The 23,604-nt window shown below is 49.6% G+C and overlaps 1 protein-coding gene across 6 annotated transcripts in view; it reads left to right on the forward strand.

Annotated features, from left to right (window-relative positions):
• RBM33 (RNA binding motif protein 33) overlaps positions 1-23,604 on the forward strand; it is a 1,526,085-nt gene that overhangs the window by 1,281,854 nt on the left and 220,627 nt on the right. The window contains exon 18 of one of the 6 annotated variants that reach the window (XR_011303311.1): positions 16,188-16,348. The exons of the other annotated variants lie outside the window; for them this stretch is intronic. The gene's annotated coding sequence lies outside the window, so the exon portion shown is untranslated. The remainder of the gene's footprint in view (positions 1-16,187; positions 16,349-23,604) is intronic. 6 annotated transcript variants of the gene reach the window in all.

Here is a 23,604-nt window from a genome sequence, read left to right on the forward strand (position 1 = left end):
AGCAGAGGCATAGGAATATTTCATCATCATATTCTGAGGTGCAGTTATTCTGATGCAGTTATCATCCTTACACAAATTATTAGAAGCATGTTCTCCTGGCCCTTGAATTACTTCATTAAAGTGGCCCTTGAACTCCTGTCAGCATGTTTCTTGACACATTGCTTTTAATTGCCATTACTCCAACGGCGAATGTAGTATTCTGTCTGAATTTCTTGACAGCCGCATCAGTTTATGACAAGAGATATTTGTGTTTTGTCGTACACATGAGTGATTTTCCAGTGGCATAAAACATTTGCAAGGTATTGTGGAAGATGTTGAAGTCTTTGACTGGTTAATGAGTTTTCTGCTTAATCACATATGACATTCTATTTTAGCCTATGTGTTTTGAAAAAGTGCTGTAAGATTTGTCAAGAATTGCTGTGGCTAGGAAGAGGAAATTCATTTGTCAAACTCTCTTCTGCAAAGATAGTTCACTAAATATGCATGCTCACAAAGTGGCTTACCTCATTAGTGAGTTGCGCACATGGAATATAATGATCGCACAACAGCAAACCAGTTCCGCACATAGAGAAAAATAATTAGAGGGAACATTGCACCACATCACAAAGCAAGGTTTCATGGTAAATTCCAGTTGTGAAAGCCTTCGTGAAAGGGTCAAAAGACTTTATCCCCCTATTGTAAATCCACCCCAGGATGGGATCTAAACATTGTTCTTAGTAAACTCATGGGCCCCCTTTTAAGCCTATGCATAATGCAAGTCTGAAAGATCTCACTTAAACGAATTTCTTATAGCTATCACTTCCATAACAAGGGTAAGTGAGCTCTGAGCATTGTCCATTAGAGAACCTTTCTTCACAGTACATAAAAACAAGGTGGTCTTAAGAATGCGCCCACGTTTCACACCAAAGTTTATTTCCAAATTCCATGTCAAGCCAACCTATTGAACTGCCAGAGTTCTTCAAATCCTGCAAAATTCTGGAGAAAGAGCCCTCCATGTACTAGATTTTGGGAAATGGTTCATATAGTACCTCAACAAAACAAACAAAGGGGGGCATGGCTACAGGGCCATGTAGGAGGACGTGTACCCGAAGGAGCTCCTGCTGCTCCTCCACTGATCCGACACAAAAGTGCATAAAAAATTGCCAGAAACATAAGGAAACGCCAGTGCATACGTGAGAAGCAGCGAGGTTGGCCAGCAGCACATTTGGAATCAGCTAAACATAATCCCGAAGACTGGTGCCCTGGAAGATTTGGACAGCTCGCCAAGTGAGGACCCAAGAATGTCGACCGGCCATGAACAGAGACGCCGGGCAAGATAGCACACAGCTGGCGGCTTTGGAGCATATACAGGTGCTGTAAGTGGACTGTGAGCGGTGGGAAGGTGGCTCAGGAAAACCGGCACGCAGCGCCTGTGAGGGCGAGGCCGGCCCATGCTGTGAACTAGGAGCAGCACACCGCCGGGACTGTAACCCAGCACCAACAGCGGGGCAGGCAATCTGGCCACCTGCAGCCGAACTCTGCTCCCGCGGGGGCTGCTTACTGGCACACAGATCAGTGCCAAAGCGCGGGGCCCCAGTGCGGCTACAACTACCCACACGGGTGGGAGCGGACACTGCATGCAGAGGAACCGAAGCGCCAGGCCCCTAGGGGGGGGGGGGCAAGAAAATATAAAAAATAAATAAATAATCTATAAAAACAAAGGCGGAGCGAAGCATAGACCCACAGCGCATCATACCTTACGAGCAGGCCAGTGAGATGGACACGCATGAACTCCGTCAGTAGCCGCAGACCGGAAGAAACGACGAGCGGAGACGCTAGAGCTGACAAAGAATGGATGCGAACAAATGTGTAACGCCTGCAGTAAACAAGATAGCAAGCGGTTGGTAGCCCGGAGCCACGCTCCACATACAGGAACTAAGGCACCCAAAACACTGCAGAGGGGCACAGAAAAGTGGAACACGACTGGGCAAACACAACAGTCATCTTGCCTAGATAAAAGCATTAACTGCAACATGCCAACACACAACCACTGAGGAGTTGGAGACCGCCCAGGGGCCCTGGGAACAATGGTGCATAGTGCCTTCCCTCAGACATAGGCGAGGGCACTCGTGACGCACTGGGGAACAGCAAGCGAAACCTCACCGCCTGGCACCGTCGAGAGCCTGAAGAACAAACTACACCCAGGTGTGCTGCATCTGGAGAGGGGCTGGCATCCTCCCTGCCCCAGAGTGGAGCCCGAACGGGCCGGTACACGTAGCGGAAAAGGGAGGCGAGAGGTGGCAAGAGGAGACAGCGCGCAACTGGGAACCCCACCCCAGCCAGTAGAATACTGGGACCGTTTGCGACCACAACCTGCAAAGGGAGGATCAGCGAGGCCCAGACCAAGGAGCAGAAGTGTGAAGCCTCGTAGCGATCCCAAGAGAGGTTTGGGGGAACCCAGGGATCTAGAGGGCCCTGCAGCCAATCCCAAATGGGCCCAGAAGAGGACCAGAGGCAGTAAGCGACCTGCGCAGACAACGAGACAAGGCCAAGGGGTCAACAGCATTGCCCAATCGCACCACACACTCGAAGCACAAGTGCACATAACGAACAAACACTACACAGCGCGCACAAAACCTGCCATAAGATACATACGCGCTGATAACCAAAGTGAGGGTGAGGCAAGTGAGATTGCTATATGGAGTGCCACCAACATAACAGGCCCAAGCAGGACAAGAGATGACCGCGAGTAGCACTGCTGGGCCCAACACAGTGGCGGAGAAGGGCCGCAAACCCCTGGGAGAGCGGACAGTGACACGACCCAACAAGGGCAGGAATATAAAGCCAACGGAAGCAACAGTGGCAAGGTACGTGGAAGGGCACAACCCATCCGGGAAACAACGCAACAGCACATGAGGACTTCGCTAACAGCCTCCCCCATACACCACGGCTTTTCATATATCAGTCTCACAGAGCCGGATACCATACCCCAGGCAGCCCAAACAGAAATAAACGACAACATCTAGATGGCAAGCAAGCAGACCAAGATGAAAGCGAAACAACCCACTATGGAGGAATACTCAAGAACACCGCAATCGGCAGAAGGGGCAAGGAGTAAGGAGAAGACCCCCGTCACGGACACCGCCACGGCAAGCAAAGACCAGCAGATCCTGGAAGCAATTGCGGACCTGAAATTAGTGGGCGAAAGTCCAGGAGGAAGTTAATCTCCTCAGACAAGATGTGAGAGCGTTAGCAGAACGCATGGGGGCAAATTGGAGAAAGAAGTGACCCCAAACACAGCCACATGTGTGTCCCATAAATCGAAGAAGATCCACATCCTGGAACAACGCGTGAGCAACCTGGAAAATAGAGCAGAAGAGGCGGAGGGATGCGACTGGAGAAACAACATACGTATTGTGGGACTACTGGAAGGAGCAGAAGGACCAAACCTGACGGAATATGTTGAGACAATGCTGTTGCAAGAAATCGGAGGAGGGGTGCTCACCCAGGGGTTCGCGGTGGAAAGAGCGCACAGAGCCCTAACAAGGAGGCCTCAGCTGGGAGCCCCCCCAAGACCAATATTTGCCAAAATCCTGAACTATCGAGACAGGGTGACGGTCCTAGAACATTTCAGGAAAGGAGGCACGATGCAAAGAGCATCAGCGAACATTACAGCATACCCGGACTATACACTCTTGGTGCAGAGACTATGAATGAACTATAGGTCAGTGAAAAGAAGACTGCGGAAAGCGGGCTATAAATATATGCTAATGTATCCGGCGAAACTGAAGGTATACCGCAAAAATAGAACACTGTTCTTTGACACCCCGGAGGACGCATCAGAGTGATTGGACACCCAGATCTGCCCATCGGTAACCGACAACCAGAAGGAAGACAGAGCAGATAAGTAAAAAAAAAAAGTGACTGCAGCAACCAAGGTGCTGTAGTATCAGACACTGGGACTAGAATATAAGACAGGGCACAGCCAGCTGAGATAAATACAATATGGGTGGCATAAACAAAACTGTCCAAGCACAGCGAAATAGCACGAATTGCAGGAGACCTGAGGGACTCGCTCTCTTACCCCCACAAATAGATTGGTTAGGTTACCGATAGATTGGTAACACCCTGCTGGGTTCCAGATATCGGTGAACCGAGAAGGAACCAAATGCGGGGGAGCCTGAGATCCAGGGATGGAGCTGGGCAAGAGTTTGGGACGGGAAGTAAGTGGGAGGGGAGGGAATGCGTGCAGTGAATGTAGTTGGGGAGAAACGGGGGTGGGGGGGATAGTTGGGGAATTTATGTTGAAATTGGACAGGGAACGAGCTTACACTCAGGCCAGGCTAAATCGAAGTGGAGGACGTGGAGGGTGGGAGAAGAGATGAGATATGGAGGACAATGGGAGACCTTAGAATAGTAACCTGGAATGTCAGAGGTCTCAACAGTTATCTAAAAAGAAACAAGGTAATGATGTATCTGAGAAGACAGAAAGTGGATATAGCCCTTTTGCAAGAAACCCACCTCACCAAAGAGAAACTAGAAGTGATTAAGAACCAGTGGAAAGGGACCACCATGGGGGCAACGTACTCAGCCTACGCCAGAGGAGTGATCTGGGTGGCTCCACACATGCCCTTCCAGGTGCTTCAGGCCACAGTGGAGCCAGACGGGAGGATGGTAGTGTTATGGGGGTTGCTAGAGAACAGGGAACTGTGTATCATGAATACATACGCCCCCTACCAAGACACAGTGGCCTACTTCAAGGCATTATACCATAAAATCATCCCCCATATGGGAGGCATGGTTATATGGGGTGGGGGATTTCAATTGCACACTGAACCCTAAAATGGATAGGTCGGACACTAAATTAGATAAACCCACCCCTGCAGCGAAAACCTTACAGACCCTGCTGAAGAGACTTTGGCCTAGAAGACATATGGAGGCAGCAACACCCGAACGATAGGCACTACTTGCACTATTCCGCCCCACACAATCTGCACACAAGGCTGGATTACATGTTCGCCACTCCGGAACTAATTGGGGAAATGACGGGCTCAGAATATAAGGCACAAATCTTATCCGACCATTCCCCTCAGGTCCTGGGATGGCGACACCAGCCCCCCAGAGTCAGAATCCCAACGTGGAGGCTTAGGGCCGCAGCACTAAAGACACTGCATTCCAAGAAGACTTAAGAGAGGAGATAATTGGGTATTTCGAAAATAACACTGGGAGTGTGGAGTCGAATGGAACCTTGTGGGAGGCTTTTAAGGTGGTAATTAGGGGGGCAGCCATATCTAAATCTAGAGGGCTCCAAGGGGGAATAGAGCGAGAGCTACATGAGACGGGAAAAAAACTGGAAGGAATCCTGAGAAGGGGGGGGGGGGGCACCTCGCAGGTGGATGCGGGTCAGGTGAGCCAGTTACAACAGGCTTGTGGTGGGCTCTGGGAGAGGCTTTGTAATCTGAACTACAAAAAATATATTGTGAGACAACACGCTGGGGGGTACAAACCAGAGAGGCTGCTCGCTTGGCTATATAAGAATGAGACCCCAAGATCAGCAATCAGAGAAATAATGGGTGAAGGTCAAATCTGGAACACCCAAGAGGGAGTGAACGAGGGGTTCCTCAGATTTTACAAGCGCCTCTACGAAGATTCTGGGGAGACTGCAGAGCAGGAGATTCGGGAGACGCTAGAAGACATAGGATTACCTAAACTGAGTAAGGAGAAAAGGGAGAACCTAGATGGTTCTATCACACTATAGGAATTAGAAACCGGTGGTATTACATCTGCCCACGTGTAAAACCCCGGGGACAGACGGACTCCCCAGCGAATTCTATAAAACACATAGACAGGAAGTGCTCCCCCCGCTACTGGCAATGCTTAACGAGGCCTTTGAGAACGGGAGATTCCCAGAATCCCTAAGGGAGGCGGTGATTATTCTACTCGTCAAACCAGATAAGCCAAGCTCGGATTGCGGGTCATACAGACCCCTATTCATGTTAAACCAGGATAGCAAGATCCTCACGACAGTGCTAGAAAACCGATTGAAAGGGATAAACTTATACACCCAGACCAAGCCGGTTACGTTCCAGGCAGAAGTATATCCGACAACCACATAAGGCTATGTCATATCATATAGCAGGCAGAGGGTGACCCGAGCGAAATAGCAATAGTCTTGTTGAAAGCAGTGAAAGCCTTCGGCTCTGTAAGGTGGCCTTGCATGATGGTTGCCTTGAGGGAATACGGGATGGGACCTGGGTACCTCCGGTGGGTGAAAATGGTATACAACTCCCCTATAGCTAGGGTCAAAACGGGGGCAATAATTTCACACAAATGGCAACTTAGCAGCAGCACGAGACAGGGCTGCCCATGGTCCCTGATGTTATATATCCCGGCCTTAGAACCATTAGCGATTTGTCAAAGACGGCAGTATGAAGAAGTAGGGGTCCACACTAGAGGGGGAACCGCACTTTATATCATTGTATGCGGACGATATGCTGCTGTACTTGCGCTTCCCTGAAGAAAACTTGCAATATGTCTTGGAAGTGATGGAGCACTATGCGACTCTCGCGGGCATAACGGTAAATCCCAAACAGTCATGCATGTTCTCCCTGGGGAGGTACACAGGAGTCCCACAGGAGAATTTACCTGTTTTGCAGATTCCCTGGCAGACTAAAACATTCAGATACCTGGGGATTAACATATACCACCAGATCACAGATGAGCATAAAAATAATACGGAGCGGGCAGTGGATGGTATTAGGAACAGCATGGCGTTCTGGGCAAAGCTCCCCCTGGCCATGGTGGGGAGGGCGGCCTTGCTCAAAATGGTTTTCCTTCCCAGGCTACTACACTTTTTCGCAACTATCCCATACATGCTGCCCAAACGCTTCTTTACCAAACTCCAGAGCTTATGTAGGGGATTCCTATGGCATAACTCCAGAAACAGAATGGCCCTATGGAAATTACAGAACACGTACGATAGAGGGGGCATAAACCTACCGAATTTCGAAATATATCACTTGGCAGGACAGCTAGAGTATGTGGCGAGGTGGCTGTCGGAAGATGAGACAGCGGAATCTAGACTGCTAAGGATTGAATGCGCACCATACTTCCTAAAAGAACTGATATGGCTACCTAAACCAGAGGTGCAGGGGCGCTCGGGATTGCTGGAGCTGGGCTGGAAGGTATGGCGCAAGGCGTGCCAAGCTGTCGGAAACCCGGCTCCAAGCTCCCCGCAGGTGCCACTCGTGGCGCTATGCGGGGGGATGAGCAACTGAGGAAAGGGATCCGCAAATACTGGGAACCGGTGGGCCTGGCGACCCTGGGAGACATATGGCAATATGAGGAAGCACTAGACTTTCAAATGTTAGTGGATGGAACAGGGATACACACAGGACAACATGTTACATATACCAGAATAATTAAACTGGTAAGGGAGACATGGACCGGGGCGGTACTAGCAGAACAACCGGACATCGTTGTAGAAACGATGTATGATATCTCGAGGGAGGGCACAAAATATCCCGGATCTATGAACTAGTGATGTCTAGAGTGGATAGGGAGTTGCCCCAATTGGGACAAGAGTGGGAGGAGGATGCGGGAGAACTCATGCAAGATGGACAGTGGGAAAGGGCCTAGAGATATCATTAAAGTGTCCAAGCACGCCAGGCTGCAGCAGATTCAGCTATATGTCACCCATAGGGCATACATGAGCCCACGTAGGATCGCCAAGTTTGGAGGTAAAGAAGCACAGAAATGCCCCAAGTGTCGGGAGGTGGAAGCTGGGATGATTCATATGTTCTGGGCTAGTCCGGAGGTGGGGAAATTTTGGGAGGAAGTCGAGCTCTGACTATCGGAGAAGGGAATGAAGTTGGATGTGGAATCGGTATGGGCGTGCATGTTAGGGGGATTTACTAGAACACATAATTTAGCACATGTTGGTAACTCAAGGACCTGCCTTACATTCTGGCCAAAAGGAGAATAGCCATAGGATGGAAAACTGCTCACAGACCCAGACTAGAGGTATGGTGGAACGATCTCCTGAAATGGGCAGATACCGAGACAACAGCATGGTAAGAGGCCGCTAGCGGGGGGGGGGCGGCCACGAAATGGGACCACTGATAGCATGGAGACAAATGGTAGCCACATTGTCGGGATCCTCCCAAGCCGAACCCAGTGAATGTGGCACGTCCCAGAATGATGAAGGGGGATTAGCCCCCCGAGAATGGGAACCTGCGGAACTGAGGTGGAAGCTCGAGTTAAAGGGGGGGTGACAGTAATAAACAATATGTAAAATGTAAGCTATGAAGCAAGTAACCAAAACTGTTGGGTGTGTTGGTTGTGCTTTGTTTGTTGTAAAAACTAATGAAAAACATTTTTTTTTAAAAAAGCCAATCAGGAAAACAGACCAGTTTGCTATTTCCCTAGCTGTTGAAAGATAAGGGGAACACTGTATCCAAGACAGTTGTTTCTAAATGTATAGTAAAATGCATACAGCAGTGTTACAAGTTATCCGACAAGGAACTACCATTTACACCTAGAGCGCACACTACACGTAGTACAGGTTCCACATTGGCCTTCATTGCAATTGTTCCTTTGAAGGCAATCTGAGCAGCTACCTGGAGTTCAGTTCATACATTCACTCAACATTACCGTGTGGACACAAACAAGGAATGACTCTCAATTGGGACAGGTGGTGGTAAATCATTTGTTTGCCTCTGTTCCTTTTAACAATCCACCTCCTTCTCTGCCCGCTAGTCTGTGCAAAGCATGTTATTCTAAGCAGATCCACAAGCCTCCAAGTAACAGACATTACAAACATGTAATCGCCTTTCGGATGCCGTCTGCTTAAATTCATACGCCCACTCTTCCTCCCCTCGTTGGGAGTAAAAGGTACATAGACAGCATACAACGCTTCACCTTTTTTTTATCCTTTTCTCCAGCATGGGGTCTGGCATGGATTCACATGCTCATGAATATTCCCCGTCGTCGGGCTGGGAATCCTCGGTAAAGAAAAAATCAGTATCAGTTTCGTTTCTGATCTGTCTTTCGTAGTAGTAACCAATCACTGATCTCTGCGTCATACTGACCACAGCCAATGACTGCCCTCTACCTAAGACCCGCCTCTGGCAGCCATCTTCCGATTTTTACTGCGCGTTCAAGTGTTGGGATCCTCGTGCTATTGCTCTCGTGCCTTAGTGCTTTTTTCGCGCTTTTTCTTACAAAAATGTTCTCTTTTTCGGTCAAAAGAGCCTCAAGCTCCACCGTTTCTTTATCCGATCAACGGGGACCCGTGTCGGATTCTTCTACGCCCCTCAAGGGTGAAGATTTCGTCGAGCCACGCTTTTGGAGGACTCCAGAAGTTTCTCAGGCCCATCTCGGACATGGCCCAGGAGAAGGGAAGCTCGACGCCCGGAAAGCTGTTCAGGGTCTGCCCTGGATCCCAGCTTCAGAATGTCTTCAAGGAGGACGAACACTCCCTTTGCCTTTACTGCCTGCATGAAGACAAGACGCACGTGGAGAAGGACTGCGTTTTGCGGCAGTATGTCGGAGCGGACCATGAAGGACCGCCATCAGTGTCTCGCCAACTGGCTGGAAGGAAAGAGCCCGTCAGGCGAGAAGAAGAAGAAGTCCGAGCGGTCTTCTAAGACCTTTGAGGGCGCCCTGGCGACGGGGTCCAACAGAAGGCCAAGTACCGCGAGTCCGCTGGCACCGGGAGCGCCGAACTGTCGGGCTCTACGGGCGCCAGGCAGGGCGCATCATCCCCGGCGCCATCAACCACGAGCCAACGCTCTGGCTCGGGTAAGAGCAAGGCCGAGCACCCCGCGAAGCTCCTGGAGAGACCCCGGTCATACTCGAAGGCCCCATCGGAGGGGGGGCGAGGTGGTGACCCTCCCCCCAAGGAGAAGGCGGTGAGCGCAACTAAGGTGGTGAAAGCCTTGATCCATCCGGCCAAGGCCTCTATCGAGACAGTCGCGGCGGCCCTGGCTCAGCCTGTGGAGGCTACACCAGTGGTGGCGACCTCGGGGCCCAGAATCTCCCTGCCACCGCGGAGGGAGTCCTCTTTCATGCCCATCGACAGGACGCCCGTGAAACCTCCGACGGAGAAGAAAAAGGGGGGGGCAGGAGGTCATCGTGGATTTGGCCTCAACCTCTGAGGAGGAGCTGATCGAAGTCTGAGGCCACGGCTCTGGCGTGGAAGACCATCCTGTCGGGAGGGACCCCGACGTGGGAGACTAGAACGTTGAGGGTGCCGATGGGGCTCCTGATTGCCCGTCAGAACCCCCTCAACCAGTGCCGCAAGACAACTCGGTGGCCATTTTGTTGGCTATACAGTCCTTATGCTCGGAGATAAGGACGAGACTGCCGTTACCACCAACGGAGGAACCGCTCCCGACGGGGGACCCGGAGCCAGGCCCTTCTGGGGGCCCTCCTCTTAAGAGAAGGATTCATCCTCCACCTCCTTTTCAACCTTTGCGCCCTGTTCAGCCCTCCTCCCCGTCCACGACACGTGGGGATGATACGGGGACTGACACGGCCGCGACGGGTACTGACGATGAGGTTTACGACGAGGATCTCCCGTCGTCACCTCCCACCCGGGCTTCCCGCCCGACGAGATTGGATCGTTTCACGCCATGATCGCCAAGGCATCCGAGCTTTTCCAGCTCTGCCCGGAAGAGAAGAAGGAGGAAGGTTTCCTTTATCAACGGCGCGAGACCAAGAGGAAGACGGTCCTCGCTGTACCTCTACTGGACGATATCTGGGATGAGGGTCTCGCCCTCCTCAAGAACCCATCCACAACGCCGGCTAGAAGGGATCGGTACGAGAAGAAGTACCGGGTCCCGGACGCGGCCTCCTTGTGCCTTCGGGCACAGCCGACCCCGGACTCTGTCGTCTCCGCGGCGGCCAGGAAAAAAGCGCAGGGGGGCACGGCCTCTACATCAACCTCCCCGCCGGACGGCGAGGGAAAGAAATTGGACACGATGGGACGCAGTCATCTCATCGGCAGCGACGACGATTAAGGCTGCCAACGCCTTGGCTATCGTAGCCCGCTACGACATGGAGTTGTGGTACAAACTCGCCCCCCTGCTGGACTTCCTACCAGACGACAAGAGGGCGGAGGCCCTAGAGATCTTGCCGGAAGGAGAAGTGGCGTCGGACCACGCCATTACGATAGCGACGGACATCGCGGACACTGGATTTCGCCAGTTGGGCAATGGCGTGTGCCTTAGGCGGCGTGGATGGCTCAAGGCTACTGACTTCCGTCAGGACGTGCAGACCAGAGTCTTGGACATGCCCTTCGACGGCAGCAACCTGTTTGGGAAAACAGTGGACGGTTCCCTACAGGCCATCAAGGCGGACACGGAGACGGCCCGGGCTCTTGGTGTTCTCCAGCAACGACGGCCGCCCTTTCGGAGCGGTGGAGGCAAACAGGGTGCCTCCAAAGGTTCCAGCGGCGGATTTTCCACCTATCGTCCAGCGGCCCGTTCGTCGTCACAGGAAGCCTACAGGGGACGAGGCAAGTCAGGCGGACCCCGCCGTCGTCGCCAAGGAGGACAAGGCGGCAAAGCCTCGTCGAAGCAGGACTGAACCGGCCCTGGGGTTGGGCCCCCACCGAAGCACCCCGGAGGGAGGCCGGCTGGCGAGCTTCGTCAGCGTGTGGGAGTCCATCTCCACCGACCGTTGGGTGCTGGACGCCCTGGCTCAGGGTCACGCGCTCGAGTCTCTAAAGAGGTGCCAGCACGTCCACCCTGTGGCCAGGAAGGAACATCACGTCCCTCAACTTCTCTTGGAGGTAAGGGCGATGCTCAGGAAGGGCGCCATCGAGCTCGTCCCAAAGAGGCTTCGGGGCTCCGGAGTTTACTCAAGATACTTCCTCGTGAAGAAGACGACGGGAGGATGGCGTCCCACCCTGGACCTACGACGACTGAACAAATTCATCAAGGCACAGAAGTTCAGGATGGTCATCCTGTCGTCGTTGGATTTGGAGGATGCCTACTTCCATATCCCCATCCTAAAGGGACACCGAAAGTTTCTCAGATTCGTGGTCCAAGGGCGTCACTACCAGTTCAGAGCCCTTCCCTTCGGATTGAGGTCGGTACCCAGTCACCTGTGGCGGCGCTGCTGCGACTAGAGGGGATCCACGTCTACCCCTACCTGGAAGACTGGCTCATCCGGGCGAAGACGAAGGAGCTCGCCGTGGAGCACACGGCAAGGACCGTCCAACTACTCACGGACCTGGGATTCTCCATATACTACGCCAAGTCCCACCTGGTGCCCACGCAAGATGTGCTGTTTCTGGGAGCGAAGCTCGACACAGTGTCGCTTCTGGCCTCTCCATCAGAGGAAAGGACGAGGGCCATCTTGGGCAAGGTGCAGCGGATGCTGGTTGCGGATGCGGCCAGGGTGAGGTCCATCAAGTCCCTCCTCGGAATGATGTCTTCTTGCATTTATCTCATCCGCCTGAGCAGGCTCCGGATGCCCCCGTTGCAGGAGTTCCTGGACGCGTGCTGGATCCAGACGACGGGCAGCTTCGAGGAGAGGATCACACTCGACGAGAGTTTCCGACGAGCGATCCGGTGGTGGGGCACCCGCGCGCATCTGAGGGCGGGCATGGACTTCCAGATCCCCTGCCACCAGGAGACAGTGACCACGGATGCCTCCCTGGAAGGGTGGGGAGCGCACACCGAAAATCTGCACGCGAGAGGCCTTTGGCGTCCGACGGAGAAGTCCCTCCATATCAACGTCCTGGAGCTCTGTGCAGTGTTTTGGGCCCTCAGGTCCTTTCTTCCCTCCCTCAAGGGCAAGGTGGTGAGGATCTTCACCGACAACACCACCACCATGTTCTACATCAGGAAGCAGGGCGGTACCGGATCCCCAGCCCTGTCCAAGGAGGCGCAGGATCTGTGGCATTGGGCCGTCGCCCAAGGGATGTTTCTGGTGGCGTTTCACCTGGCAGGGATAAAAAAAACCATTGTCGACTCGCTCAGCAGAGAGCTGCGCTCGTGCCAGGTGTGGGAACTACGGCAAGATCTAGTGGACCGCCTCTTCCGACGGTGGGGCACACCCCAGATCGATCTGTTCGCGATGGCGACGAACTCCAAGTGCCGGAGGTTCGCCAGCAGGTTTCCCCAGCTGAGGAGCATGGGCGATGCTTTCTCGTTCCCCTGGGAGGGCCTGTTTCTATACGCGTTCCCTCCATTGCCGCTGCTGATCTGACTCATCAACCAGCTCCAGAGGTCACGGTGCAGGATGATCCTCCTCGCACCTGCGTGGCCGAGGCAGATATGGTTCCCGGACCTTCTGGACTTGTCAGCGTCTCCGTCAATCAAGCTGGCAGTGGACGCGGGTCTTCTCTCCAGGGAAGGAGGCGCCATCCTCCATCACGACCCGAAGTCGCTGAACTTGCAGGCCTGGCTCCGGCAGCATTAGAGTTTGGAGGCTGCGACATACCGGCCGACTGCAGAGAGGTTCTTGCAAAGGCCAGGGCGTCCTCAACTCTTAAATGCTACAGACACAAATGGAAGAGGTTCTCTGATGGTGCCACGCACAGAAGGTGAACCCTCTACGGATTACGGCTCCCCAGGTACTGCCGTACCTGCTGACGCTGGCCAAGGCTGGACTGGCGCACGCGTCCATCAAGATTCATCTTGCTGCGATCTCCCGATACACCAGAACCACGGGGCGGACGTCTTTGTGGTCTCATCGTCTGGTGAAAGAATTCATGAAGGGACTGTTCAGATCGTTCCCGCCGGTGAAGGCTCCGGCCCCGGCGTGGGAGCTTAACGTGGTGCTGACCAAGCTCATGGGACCTCCGTTCGAGCCTCTGCACTCGGCTCCGTTGAAGTTCTTGTCGTGGAAAACAGCGTTTCTTGTGGCCATCACCTCCGCACGACGTGTGGGAGAGATGCAGGCCCTTTCCTGCAAGCCCCCGTACTTGACTTTTCACGACACGAGGTTAGTGCTCAGGACGCACCCCTCCTTCATGCCCAAGGTGCCGTCGGACTTCCACCGCAACAAACCCTTGGTGTTGCCTGTTTTCTTCCCGTCGCCTTCGTCGCCGGCTGAAAGGACTTTGCACTCGCTGGATGTGGCTAGAGCGCTGAAGTTCTACGTGGACCGCACAAAGTGTTTTCGGAAGACGTCACAACTCTTTGTGAACTTTGGACCTGTCAATCAGGGGAAGGCTCTCTCGAAGGCTTCCATTTCCAGATGGCTCTCCGGCTGTATCATGTACTGTCATCGGTTGGCAAACCGACCGCTGCCTGGCCGTCCGAGAGCCCATTCCACCAGAGCAATCGCAGCTACCACGGCGTTCCTATCTGGTGTGCCCTTGCTGGACATCTGCAGGGCTGCCACGTGGAGGTCGACGCACACCTTCACGAAATTCTACTGCGTCGATCGGGATTCCAGGGAGGAGTCCAGGGTCGGCCAAGCAGTGCTGCGCAACCTGTTCGCCTAAGGTGAGCCTGGTGAGGAGGTAAGAATTGCTTAATGTTGAGTTTTGGATATAATGCTTAATGTTGAGCCTTTGCCAGCTCCCGTGGTTGTGCATGTGTGTACTGCTATGTATTCTTTTATTCATGAGCATGTGAATCCATGCCAGACCCCATGCTGGAGAAGGAACAAGTTACTTACCTGTAACTGTTGTTCTCCAGCATGGGTCTGGCATGGATTCACATGCGAACCCTCCCGCCTACCCCTCTGCGGCTCTTCACTTGGTCATACTGCCACTTCACGTGCTACCAAATCTGAAGATGGCTGCCAGAGGCGGGGCTTAGGTAGAGGGCAGTCATTGGCTGTGGTCAGTATGACGCAGAGATCAGTGATTGGTTACTACTACGAAAGACAGATCAGAAACGAAACTGATACTGATTTTTTCTTTACCGAGGATTCCCAGCCTGACGGGGAATATTCATGAGCATGTGAATCCATGCCAGACCCATGCTGGAGAACAACAGTTAGAGTTAAGTAACTTGTTCCTTACTCCACACTTCATGCAACCTCAGGTCAGAAATAAAATAATGTGAGGCCCTCTACGTGCGAAGAACCATGGGTACAGTGCACATCACAGTAGGGAGAGTATTTCAAACGTGCCCCATCAACATCCCCTGATTAAAAAATAAATGCATCATTTTTTTTTAAGTCATGTATTACTCTGCACCAACCACTAGATGGTGGCATTTGCAAACAATGTGTATCCAGGCAGATACAAGCATCAGAAAGATGATTGCAGGTATGTAATGTTTTCATATAAATCCAAATATCATAAGCTCCTTACCATACTTAAATTTTGTTTTCTCAGACTACGTGGAACCCCAAATAGAAAACAATGTAGGTATATGTACAAAAACGAAAATAGGTGGAGTTGTTGGTAATGTTTTATAACAAAGAAAATCTGTTTTATATGTCCAAAATACAAGTGGTTAAATAAGAGGGCAATGATGGGGCGTATACATGTTGAAAACAAGACCACAGGGTGTTTGATCATTCATAAAACTGCAAGCACATAATTTGATCCATTTTCTGGGCTTTGGTTTTCACCTGTTCCAAATGGCTTAAGTCCCTGGTAGTTGCTTTTTACGGTTGTCTGTGGCAGAGGAACACTACCCCCACTTCAATTGTGCTGTTTCTGCTGTGGAAGGATGGATATTATTTCTTAATAATGGAACATGTTATGAGTCACTTCCAACTTCTCACTCTTTTCCTTTAATTACGAACATTTCTGTGAACCTTTTGCTTTATGTACAGGAAATTGTGACTAGTTGCAGGTGCAAAATGCAACTGGCACAATCTTTTCTAACGTTTTATTGATATTTCCCTGAGCACGTAGGACACAGTGGAAATATTTGAAAGCAACCATTTTTATAAGTATTGTAGAAATAATGAAATGTAATAATTTTTAAATGTGATGCGTGTATTGTTTAACATTGAGGTATCAAACATTCGTAAATGTTAACCAGCTAGGTTCATTTTGGTAATTTGAATAATATCTTCTATTTAAGAGATTTGCCATTGTCCTGAACACTCATTCCAACCCAGTTGCGAAAAGGAATGGGGAGATGTAATCCATATTCAGATATAAAAGAAACACTGATTCAGAAAACCCACCTTAGAAATGTTCACATTGAAAGCTGACAAAAAAGATTTGACTGTAAATCCAGGCTAGTGAAATGTACCACATTCTAGTGAAATATTTATCTATTTAGTCCTGCAGGCGACTACAGAAAAAAATATAAAGTTGCACCCTGGACTAGTTGGAGCCTGCTGTAGATATTTGGAGAATACATTTCTCGTTTGTTCCTGCCTGTTTTATTTTGCATCATAGTATTTATTTTATTAACGACAACGAAGTTGCATGCAGTGCATTGTAAGTACCGTCAAGTAGAAATAAGATTTGATAATTTAGAAATTATCTTGATCAGGAAAATACCAAATGTGATAAAGTTGTATGTGTATGACCTCTACTTTCATCTTTGTTCTTGCACTTCCTTTCCCTCTCCAACTAAAATGATTCCAGAAGCATCAGATGTGGTTGATATTTCTGCTATTGTAGAACATCTTTAAATGTGTAATCTCAGAGAGATTTTCTTAACTGACAAATATTGGGGTCCAAAATTGCTATCACCTGGTTTTTGATCTTAAACAGTACCTTCCTTTGAATATTTTCTCAAGTGGATATTTCGTTTTGTGACAATTGCTGGTGCTAGTACTGGCAAGTAAGAATATTTTTCACAGAACAGTTCCACAATCTTTCTTGATGGGTATGGTGCCCTATTCACTGGACCTAACTCACACTACAACATCAATTTCATGTTTTGCTTTCTCGTCCCTTCCTGTTCAGAGAATTACCCAAAGAAATGCAACAAGAAGTAAAGCCTTTCCTGGATTGGGGTAGGCTAATGGTTCGGGCAGAAATGGACACAATAGCTTCTTTGTTGGCATCCTCTTGCTTGAAAAGATTACCTACTTGCCCTGGACTGAACAAATGGAATCTTATAAAGTATGCTAAATTTCACATTATCAAGAAACATGGTTTTCTCACATTTAGATTTACCTTCTACAAAAATGTTCATGAATTGCCCTATGGCATAAGCTACCACAGATTTCCAGAAATCTCTAGTTAAGGTATTCCCTCTAACCCCTTGCCCCAATCGCCCCACCACCCCTTCCCCTCCCCACTCCCATCTCCCCCTTCCCCACAACTTGCAGCCCTCCACGCACAGTGTTGGGCAGGATTGTATGCAGTACCCTTTGGGTGCACTACAACAACCCTAACCTCCTGGCAATAGGAACCCAACCTTTGCTATAATTCTGTACTACACAGGTTGGTAGCGTGTTGAGAAGCCTGGCTTATCTCAAGAGGGGTCAATGTGAGCTGTAGGGGGGTTACATAGATTTTCAAACTCTTACACACAAGGTTTCTTGATTAAACACTTATTAATTTATTTAACAGTCAGAGTAAGTCTTCTTCAGAAGGGGGCAATATAATAGTAACACAAATACATTCCCAACATCCACACTCTTAATATTTCAAAACCAATAAGTAGCCTTTTGGGATGGCACACAGACACTTCCTACACCGTTAGGTGACTTTAGTAACTAGAACACTGTGGAAATTAATATACCACTGTTTGCATTTAGAATCAGACTTAGGAGATTGGCAATGAAAAAAGGTTATTAGAACAGGACAAGAGATCACACAAATATCCAGAAGCAGGTAAGTACTGTTGGTAACCCCCAATGCAAAGTTAGTTACCCCTTCCTGGAAGGACAACAAAACACAATGTCAGAGGGCAGAAGAGGAGCCAGGCTAGGCCAAAGTCAATTGGGCAAAAGTCTAGGTGAGCTGAAGCACTTCTTGCAGGTAAGTAAAAGTCTTGTGCAATGTTTTAGAAGTCTTTGTAGAAAAGAAGAATTCAAAACGGGGCCCCCAGCTGTTTAACCTAGTGAAGTCAATAAGCTGTCAGCAACTCTACACAGCAACAACAAGAAGTCTCACCAACAGAGAACAAGTGCGGTTACACAACAAGAGGTAAGGTCTCTTAGACTGGACAGTACCTTTAGGTTGAAGAAAAGTGCAGCAGATGGCTTCTGTTCCTGTGCAGCTTGGCAGATCCTGGCGTTCGTGGGCCTCAGTCGTGGGGACAAGAGGGAGGACGTCTGGGGACTCCTGCACTGCAATGGGACGGTCACCGACCGCAACTGGCAATCTTCAAACAAGTGGCACTTCTGTGTTTCATCTCCTCACGTCTACCATAAATGGCAATACTGCGGTTCCTGGCTGTCGAGATGGGCTTTCTTTGCATCTGGGGTCCAGCTTTCTGTTGAGGTGGCTCAGGCTCGGTCAGTCCTGCTTCCTGGGAGTCCGGAGGATCTTCCTGGAGCTCTTGGCTAGCTTAAAAGCACCGTACACGATCTGGTGTTCCTCTCCCTAGCTATTTGGTTCCAGCAGCAACTGCAGTGGAATTCCAACCAGCTCTGAGCGGATTTCCAGGTGGCTTACTTTGGAGTTGATTGGTCCCACCAACTCAAGGGGAGAAGTCGTCCTTGCAGGGGCTTCTCTGTCGAGTTTCAGCACAGCAGCAGGGCTTCACTGGGCAAACCAATGGTCCAGGAGTTACAGCATGCATCTTCTTCAAGTTCTTCTTCAGATTCCTTCGTCCAGTGGTTGACTCTTCCTTCCAAGCCAAAAAGCCTAGCCTTTTATGCAGGTTTCTCGCATTCATTCCAGCCTAGCTATCAGTCAACCTGCAGGTGGGCTGTCCTTGCCGGACAGCCAGCCGGCCAATCACCTAAGAGTGCATTCCTGTCTCCTAGCAGACTTAAGCACAGAGAGTTTCGGGCACCTCCCTCGCTTCCTGCCCCCACCAGACACCCTGGAGCCCAGAGGCGGGTTTCACTTGTGAATCCTGCCAAAGACCAAACTAACAAAGGGACCAAACCTGGTTTGGCACACAGAGTAAATCTCAAGAAGGACCTTTCCACAAAGAAATGGCGAAAAAAGAAGACTGGGCTATTTTGACAAAAATGGCACCCTTGGGTGCTTTACTGCACACCACGGTAGTTAAAAGTAAACCACTGCCACCAGCCATTCATCGAGGAAAGGGTAAATTCAAAATGTTACATGAGAAGCTAGAAAAAGGAGACATTAAGTAACCCTCCACCACCCTATTGTAAGATAGTGTGTGCTGAGTCTAGAAAGTTACAAGTGTAAGTAAAGTCAATTTCACTTCACTGCTCTTGGAAACAGTGGTTTATCCAAGAGAAGGTATTGAAACCTTTGGGAAATCTGAAAGACTTCCCTTGTGTCACTGCACTGATGGTGCTGTGTGACACAATGTAAAAGATTATGCCTATGGAGTTTTAGACTCCACAAAACAGAGTTCAAAATCACATTAAAATACATGAGTGAGGGGTAAAAAAAAAAAAAAGGTCTCACTCTCTCCAGGCAAAAAATTAAAGCCCTAGAGTCCAACAAAAGAGCTGGGGCCTCTAAGGTAGAGAGGAATTGGCACATTTCTGAGAATTCTCCCCAACACCCACACCTACCAAACTTTTTGGGACCACTAACCACCACAGTTTTATTAAGTGTCTGTGCTGAATTTTTGGCCACACATAAAATGTTACCTTTTCATTCTCGCACTGTCTAATCAAATGACAAAGGTTACATTACCCTTAATGCCTTGCGCCAAAAAAATATAATCAATGTACAGGGTCAAACTATTCTTTTTTTCTGTGGCTGTCTACCGTCATTAATTCACCTGAACCTAGCCTAACAATTTGTCTCAACATTTTAATGGATACCCTGTTTTCAAGGATTCCTCATCTTGAAGTTCTCCTACCATGCTGAGAGCTTTGGAAATATGTGTATACACCAAGGGCAACGTATCGTTTTACTCGGCATCATACCAAAATGTTGCCAACATAATTCTGACATATAAAATACTGCACATGTCTTTCCAAAATTCGGACTAATTTTGGTACAGCGCAAATGCGCAGTATTGTATAACGAGGGACAAGAACCTTTTAAAAAAGGACCCTGATGCGCCAGGAGATAACGGACACCGCAGGGATAGAGGAAAGTCGCGGCACACACAGAATTGGCCCGCCGATAATGTAAGTGGGTGGAGGGAAGCAGGAAGGGGGATGCAGGGAACAAGTGAATCTGTAAACGCTGCACCTCGCCGTAAGGCAAGTCATAATTTTCTTTGTCAACCTTTTTCGGCAACGCTGTGATCACATTGACCCGTTTTACTCTGCATCATTGGTGTCCATGTTTCCGGATGTGATGATTTTCATACAATAAATGGAGCGGCCTATTCAGCATAACCTAAGTTTCTTATTTCCAGGCTCCGAGACACTACTTTAGGAATTATCTCAACGTTTTTTCATTTGCAACTGCATCGTGTCTCCATACTAACGACTCGAGTCCTGCAAGGACTACTAGAATCTAATGTCTGGCAGAACCTCTCCTTCCCTCTGTCTTGTTCTGAACACAACACTTCTGCTTTTAGGAGTCTGTGAACTCCAAGGCCATGGAGTGGGCTGAAAAGGTTTTTTACACCCACCATAGTGCTTGCAAGACATGAGTGGGAACTAACACTCCCTCAGCCCTTTATATCTCCAATGACCCAGAGAAGTACCAGGCATGGATGAAGGCCTGTCTGGTTTGGTGCAGCACAAAAGGGACCGTTCTGAAAAAAATAATGTATGGATAGAGGTGTAGCTAAATATGAGGGGGAACGTCTTTGTTTGTAGATTGTAATTGTTTGGCCTCATGTGCCGTCCTAGACTCTTGAAGGTTGTTGTAACACACCTACTGGCAATAACTTGGTGCTCCCCATTGTTGCATGCTCGACTATTACCAGCAATAATTTTCTTCCGTGACCACCTAAAGGGTGCTTGTCAGACTGGTATTCCCAGCCACAACAGGCACAGTGTTTCTTTATCTGGATTTTAGCTTGCAGCTGGCTAGCAACACTTGTACTTTTGGCAACCATGGCTTTTGCCAGGATCTGAGCTATATCCCCCAAGAGGCTAGCATAAAATGTCTCTCCTTGGTGGTTTCTGGGCTACCCCCAGCATGCTCTCCTCAGTGTGCTTCCTTTTCTCACTTCCCCACCATGTGTTTCACCTCCCTCATGATTCATTTGTGTTGTGGGTCGCCCTCCTCTCTATTCTCAGTAGTTACATCATTATAAATGACCTGCCACAATCTTGTGGTCCAGCAGAACCACCATTGCACCTGTGCTGCTCTGCATCTTAACTAACTTCACTACTGGTAAACTGGTCTTCTCTTGTCGTATTTATGCAGGTCGGCTTATCTCTGGCTACCAGCCATTAACACCTGTGGTTAGTGTTTTCTCCATTCTGTGAATTGGCTGTGTGAGTAATGCATTCCATTTTTTCCTGTTGTCTGTGAATTGCTGACGGGAACATAGAACACTCTGTGTCCTGGTGATAGCACCTTCTGGTGATGTCCCCTGGCACAGGAGGTAACAGGAGGGGAGACAGACTTGATGGATCACCTGTGCACAATTTCCAGAAGTTGCATCACAGAGAGGGTGGCTCCGCCTGACCCTAAGATTATCCTCGTCCCCACCAATCTGTTCCTAAATGTGTCCTTTTTGCACCCATTTGGATGACTCTGAAAAGAGAGAAAAATGATAAGAGTAGGAGTAGGGCATTGTTCCCACTCTGGACTATTCCTCTTCAAAACTCTGTTCCACAGCCTGGTCACATTGAATTCAGGTTCTGTTCTCTCTTGGTTCAAATCTTATTTATCCCAGTGGACATTTTCTGTCAGCTGGGCAGGGACCACCTCGGACTCTCTGTTGCCCACGGGTTTCCACCAGGGTCGGTCCTGGGCCTTTTCTGTTCTCTTTATTTACTCTTGGGCCAAGGTTATGTCCTCTCACGGCGTATCGTATCACTTCTATGCTGATGGCACTAAACTCTTTCTTTCCTTTTCTACCTCCTCCGCTGACATACATGCTCAACTGTCTTCATGCTTACTGGCAATCAAATCTTGGATGTCTCATTATCTCACACTCAACACTGCTAAAACTGAAGTACTCTTTTATTTTTTTATTTTTCCTTCCATTACTATTCCTCCCCCTCTGCCTCCAGCGTCTATACAATTTCCACCATATAACCTCCCAATTGCATCAACTGCGTAATTTGGTACTTTACTTTGACCATGTTCTATCTTTTAAACATCAGATTTCAATCTCTTCTCGTGCCTGTCGCATTCACTTATTCAGTATTTGTAAAGTTTGCTCTTTCTAGAGAGAAAGAGAAAGTGGAGTGGAAGATGACACCAAGGTTTTTTGCCTTGCAGGAAGACAAAGGGAGAGGGCCCAAGGCGGGCGGCTATAGTGAGAAATGGAAAGTGAGAGCAGGGGTCCCAATGAGAAGGATCCCCATCTTACTCTCATTCTGGCAGAGTTCATTGGAGGCACACCAATTCTGAATCGCAGATAGACAGTGGGGAATGAGCGAGAGAGGAGAGGAGGCTGAGGGGCGCCTGCAGGAAAGCGGAGTGTCATCCGCATAACACTAAACGTTGGAGGAGAAGGCAGAGATAAGGTGGGGCAAAGCGGCCAAGTAGAGGTGGAAAAACCAGGGTGAGAGGATAGAGCCCTGGTGAACGACACAGGTAGATGGAGAGGTGGCAGAGAGAAAGGGACCAAGTTGGACATGGGAGGGGCGTTCCAAAAGAAAGGAGCTCAGCCACTCCAGGGCCTGATCCGTGATTCTCGGGTTCGGAAGGTCTTCTTGAGATGAGCAGACACAGGACCAAAGGGTCCATGGCTTCTACTCGGATCTATTTTCTGTGCCCAAGAACCACCAGGCTGGCCAGAGGTCAACCCTAGATCTTTCTACCTTTTTAACCTTTTCCTCCCCAGTGAAATGTCAAGATGATCATGCCTGCTTGGATCCTGGCCACAGTTCAAGCAGATGATTGGTTTTGTGCCTTGGACCTCAAGGACGCTTACCTCCACATTCCATATGGGGACCCCATTGGAGATTCCTGAGGTTCTCCATTTGCAGGAGGCATTTACAATGCTGAGAACTCCATTTTGCTTGAACTTGACTTGAATAGTATTTGTGAAGTTGATGAACACAGTTGCCAGTTCCCTTTGTCTGAGGGGCATACACATATACCAGCCAATGGACAATTGGCTGGTCCCAAGCCCCTTCTCCATACCAAGCAGCCCATTAGCTTAAGCATTGACGCACACACTCTTCAATCTAGGCTTTTCCATCAACAATCAGAAAGTGACTTTAGTTCCAACCAGGAGAATAACCTTTCTAGGGTTTGTGTGGGTCTAGCAAGCTCCTAGGATATTTCAATCCCAGATGAGGATCTTGTATATACCTGCTGCTGTAACCCATTTTCAGCAGACAGGTGACATCTGTGTGGGTATTTCAAAGATTGCCAGAATTGATGACAACATGCATACTTTGTGTTCCTCTAGCACACCTTAAAATGAGGGACCTGCAGTTACATTGGACCGAATCCCAGTCTTTTAGGACAGGGATTTGACATGGTGGAACCAGCTTTCCAACTCAACTCGCCTCGCAGAGTTCCCTTTCAGGATCCAGAGCCAGAGGAGTGCA

Source organism: Ambystoma mexicanum, chromosome 2q (genome assembly GCF_040938575.1).
Source record: "Ambystoma mexicanum isolate Mex_15411 chromosome 2q, UKY_AmexF1_1, whole genome shotgun sequence".
Classification (NCBI taxonomy): domain Eukaryota; kingdom Metazoa; phylum Chordata; class Amphibia; order Caudata; family Ambystomatidae; genus Ambystoma; species Ambystoma mexicanum.